This window comes from Suncus etruscus, chromosome 10 (genome assembly GCF_024139225.1).
Source record: "Suncus etruscus isolate mSunEtr1 chromosome 10, mSunEtr1.pri.cur, whole genome shotgun sequence".
Lineage (NCBI taxonomy): Eukaryota > Metazoa > Chordata > Mammalia > Eulipotyphla > Soricidae > Suncus > Suncus etruscus.
Genome location: NC_064857.1, coordinates 21,002,173 through 21,007,643, shown reverse-complemented (window position 1 = coordinate 21,007,643; position 5,471 = coordinate 21,002,173). Strand labels below are relative to the sequence as shown.

The following is a 5,471-nucleotide window of genomic DNA, read 5'->3' as shown; positions in this document are numbered from 1 at the left end:
CTCTGGGGTTACTCCTGGCTCTATGCTCAGAAATTGCTCCTGGCAGGCTCAGGGGACCATATGGGATGCCGGGATTTGAACCACCAACCTTCTGTATGCAAGGCAAACACCTTACCTCCATACTATCTCTCCAGCTTCCAAGGATATACATATCTTTTTTAAGAAAGACTGGAGCAATTGACATTTCCATCAGCAGTGAATGAAAGTACTGGTCTCCCTGTATCCATGCCAGCACTAGTTGTTCTTGTTATACTTGATGCATATCAGTCTCTGTGATGTGGATAATATCTCACCATTCTTTAGATTTGCATCTCTCTGAGGATTAATTATGTAAAGCATTTTCTCATGTAGTTCTTCAGCCATTTGTTTCTCTTCTTAATGGAAATGTCTGTGCATCTAGTCTCTCATGTTACAGTTAAATTTATTTTAAGCTCTATTAGTGTCGTATATATCTTAGTAACCCCTTATTGATGTGTATTGGGTGAATAGTTTATCCAATTCTGTGGGAAGTTTTTATATTCTGGACTTCATTTCCTTTGAGGTGCAGAAGTTACTTAGTTTAATGTAGTTCCATTTATTCCTGTTTGCACCCTACATTTTTGTTCAGTGGTGTTTCATATTTAAAGATTGATTTAGCTAAAATTACATGGATACCTTTTCCCTAAGGTTTCCTCTATATATCTTGTGGTTTCAAGGTCTTTAATCCATTTTGATTTTACCTTTGTTCATGGTGTCAAGAAGAGGTCTAAATTCAGTTTCTTGCAAGTAGCTTATTAGTTTTCCAAGCAGTAATTGTTGAGAAGACTTTCCTTGCTTCATTTCATATCTTTTATTCCTTTATCAAAAATTAACTTATATGGGATGAAATAGATGGTGCAGTGGTAGGGCATTTGCATGCAGCTGACCAAGTGTGAACCGCAGTTTGATCCCTTGGCATGCCATATGGTCCCCCAAGTGAGTAGCTATTTCTAAGTGCATAGCCAGGAGTAACTGCTGAGCATCAACGGGTGTGGCCTAAAAATCCAAAAAAAAAAAATAATAGATTAACCAATATACCTGGGGATATATTTCAGGATGTTCAAATCTATTCCACTTTTATGAGATTTTGCCTTTATTCCAATGCCATGCCTTTTAATTACTACTGTTTTGTAGTATAGTTTGAAGTTGGGAAAGAGGATTCCCTCATCTTTTTTCCCCAAAAGATTTATTTAGTTGTTTGTGGAGGTTCAATCTTCCATATAAGTTTCAGAAGTATAAGGTCTTTTAATTTGAAAAAATTATGGTAATACTTTTAGGAACTACTTGAATGTGTACAATGCTTCAGCAGTTTTAATGATGTTAGTACTCCCAATCCATGAATAGGGGTGTATTTTTATTTTATCCTGGTTTCTCCAATTTCTTAAAGCAGTACTTCATAGTTTTCTTCTATAAATCTTTCACCTCTTTAATTAAGTTAGTTCCAAGGTTCTTCATTTTTGGGGGGTATTTGATTATCTGAAGCAAAAAAAAAATTTTTTTTTTGGTTTTTGGGCCACATCCAGTGATGCTCAGGGGTTACTCTGACTATGCACTCAGAAATCACCCCTGGCTTTGGGGGACCATATGGGGTGTTGGGGATCGAACTGAGGTCTGTCCTGGGTCAAAAGCGTGCAAGGCAAACTAAAGCCCTACTACAAGACAAATACCCTACTGCTCCGTCCCCTATCTGAAGCAAATTTTGAATGGAATTTTTAAAAATGTCTCCTTTCCTTCATTATTCATATATAGGATATTCATGGGCTTTTTTATATTAATCTTATAAATTGTCATTTTGCTGTACAGAGCTATGTTTCTAGAAACTTTTCTTTTACAGATTCTAAATGGTTTTTCTTAATATAGTGCCATTCCACCCACAAAGAGTGAGAGCTTGAGTTCTTTCCTTCTCTGGATACCCTTGTGTTGAACTCCATGCTGTAGTCCCATCTTGGGAAACAGGTCTAGAGAAGGGGTGCTGAATTTTGTCAAATGCTATCTCTGCAACAATTGCTATGATCAATATGATTTTTATTTTTTATCGATAAGTTATTTTATGTTGGTAGACATATATATATATATATGTATGTATATGTATATACCATTCTTGCATCTCTGGAATGAAACTCAGTTGGTCATGGTATATGACCTTTTTGAATATTGTTGGATTCTATTGGTTATTAATTTGATGAGGATCTTCACATCTGTTTTCTTCAAGGATATTTGCCTTCTGTAATGTTGTTTTTATGCTTCTATAATATATTGCTTCTATTATGTTGTTTTTATTTAGTTTGTCATATTTGTCACTTGTCCCTAGGGAACCATAAATATAAACAGTATCCACAAAGAAAGAAGGCATATGATATTTAGATATGTAAATTGCAATAAAATTATGGGAAAATTGGTTACATTTTCAAACTGATCCATTAAAAGTATTTAAGAATTGAAAACATGCCTCACTAAGCTGAATATGACATATACTTATTTCCTATATCCTATATAAGAGAAGATTAAAATAGTTTATTTTGATTATATAAGGAAGGTATATTAAATATATGCATCATTCTACATCTTATTTATAAAGAGAAATCAACAAAAAGCAAGAGAAGTTTTGATGACTGTAAGATCATATACTACAAGGTCAGTATTAGAAAAAATAACTATAGAAATCAAACAAATTGGAGAACAACCCCTGCACAAAATCCCTGAAGAAAGCTGAGAGACTAAGGTGCCCTGGACATGCCTGAACAGGGTGAGTCCGAGTGACCTACATCTTTACTTAGGGTGCTTGAGCACCAAGGATTTGAGACAACCCCTTGCACATGATCCCTGAAGAAAGCTGAGAGACTGAGGTGCCCTGGACATTCCTGAAAAGGGTGAGTTTGAGTCTCTATCACCAATGTCACTACTGAGGACTCCTGAGTGCTGAAGGTTCGAAACCAACACTTAAGCAGGTTAGGCCCATAGATTCTCATAGATTGGGAGGATTTACATTATTAAAATGCCAATACTCCCCATGGCATTGTACATATTCAATGCAACCCCTCTTAGGATAACCATAACATTCTTCAAAGATGTAGATTAAATACTCCTGAAATTCATCTGGAACAATAAACACCCAAGAACAGCTAGAGCAACCCATGGGAAAAGTAATATGGGGGGGGGGGGGCATCACTTTTCCCAACTTTAAATTGTTTTACAAAGCAATAGTCATTAAAACAGCATGGTATTGGAATAAAGACACCTTCAGATCAGTGGAATAGACTAGATATTTAGAGAATGCTCTGCAGATATAAAATCAATTAATATTTGATAAAGAGGAAGTAAATGCAAAATGGAGCAAAGAAAGCCTCTTCAACAATTGGTGTTGGCACAACTGGACAGCCACTTGCAAACAACAGACTCAGACCTCCAGCTAACACCATGCACCAAGGCCAAATTAAAATGGATTAAACACCTTGATATCAAACTGAAACCATAAAGTATATAGAACAATATGTAGGTAAAATACTCCAGGACATTGAAATTAAAGGCATCTTCAAGGAGGAAACAGCACTGTCTAAATAAGTCGAAGCAGAAATACACAAATGGGACTATATTAAGCTAAGAAGCTTCTGCACCTCAAAGAAAATAATGCCTAGGATGCCCATGCCACACACAGAATGGGATAAGCTATTCACCCAATACCCATCAGATAAAGGGCTAATATCTAAAATATTCAAGGTACTGACAGAACTTAACAAGAAAAAGCATCTAACCCCATCAAAACATGGGGAGAAGAAATGAACAGACAATTTCTCAAAAGGCACATAAAAAAATGTTCCACATCACTAATCATCAGGGAGATGCAAATTAAAACAACAATGAGGAAGTATCCCACTCCACAGAGACTGGCACACATACAAAGAACAAGAAAATTAAGTGCTGGTGGAGATATGGAGAGAAAGGAACTCTCATTCATTGCTGTTGGGAATATCATCTAGCCCAGCCCTTATAGAAAACAATATGGAGATTCCTCAAAAAAACTGGAAATTGAGCTCCCATTCCTAGGATATACCCAAGGAACACAAAAAATGCAATACTAAAATCCCTTCCTCAAACCTATATTCATCGCAGCACTTTTTACAATAGCCAGACTTTGGAAACAACCAAGATGCCCTTCAACAGAAGAATAGCTAAAGAAACTGTGGTACATATATACAATGGAACATTATGTAGCTGTAAGGAGAGATGAAGTCATGAAATTTTCCTATACATGGATGTATATGGAATCTATTGTGCTGAGTGAAATTAGTAAGAGGGAGAGAGATAGACTCAGAATAGTCTCACTCATCTATGGGCTGTAAGAAAAATTAAAAACATTGAAATAATTCCCAGAGTTGATGGCAGGAAGAACTAGCTCAGGATAAGAAACCACAAAAGTGGTGATTGCAGTTAGAGAAATAACTGTGCTGAGATCTATCATAACAACGTCAGTGAGTGGGGGATGTAGAAAGCCTGTCTTGAATATAGGCAGGAGCTGGGGGAGGAAAAGGATGGGGGCATAGATGATGGGTGAATGGGGAGGTCTTCTTGTTATGACTGAAACCCAAGTACAAACAGTTACGTTTTTTAATCATGATGTTTAAATAAAGAATTTAGTTAATTAAAAATAAATAAATAAATAAGCAAAAGAATGCCTGTCTTGAATATAGGCAAGGTATGGGGGAGGAGGAAAATGGAGGGCATTGGTGGTGGGAGTGTTACACTGGTGAAGGAGTGGTGTCCTTTTATTTATTTATTTATTTATTTATTTATTTATTTATTTATTTATTTTTTGTCCCCCCATTTACAATACAGACCAGGCAAAGGGCCTGGTTTGAGGTGTATATGGGGAGCATTTACTGTACCTCCTCTTCTATACAGTCAGTGTAAAGAACACAGCCTGTGGTAAGCATTGGGGGGCCTTGTCTTTTCTTTTTTCTTTTTCATTTATATATACATATATATATATATATATATATATATATATATATATATATATATATATATATATATATATATATATATATATATATATATAAAATCCTTCACCAGTGCAACATTCCCATCACCAATATCCCAAGTGTTCTTCCTCCCCACCCCACACTGGCCTGTACTCTAGACACTTTCTATTTTATTTTTTATTTTTTTATTCTTTTATTTTATTATTTTTATTCTTTTATTTTTTAATATATAACTATTACTAAATACAAACATGCTTGTGATCATGGTGCTTAAAAATAAGTATACAAATAAATAAAAATATCAATCAAATTTATTTTTGAATCATTTCTCTGATCACTTAACCTCTATAAAGATGCTTTAGAGATGATACAGTTAAAAATAAAGCATGAGATTGATTTACCTATAAAACAGCTTACATTTACATTATTGCCAAAATCAAAATCCAACGTAATTTTGTGCCTGTCTCTTTTACT

The 5,471-nt window shown here is 35.1% G+C and overlaps 1 non-coding gene across 1 annotated transcript; it reads right to left on the bottom strand.

The window, feature by feature from the left end:
* Positions 1–4,826: 4,826 nt before the first annotated feature.
* Positions 4,827–4,958, bottom strand: LOC126021132 (small nucleolar RNA SNORA51). The gene has a single exon (XR_007499742.1). It is a non-coding gene; the product is annotated as a small nucleolar RNA SNORA51 (small nucleolar RNA).
* Between the last annotated feature and the right edge of the window lie 513 nt (positions 4,959–5,471).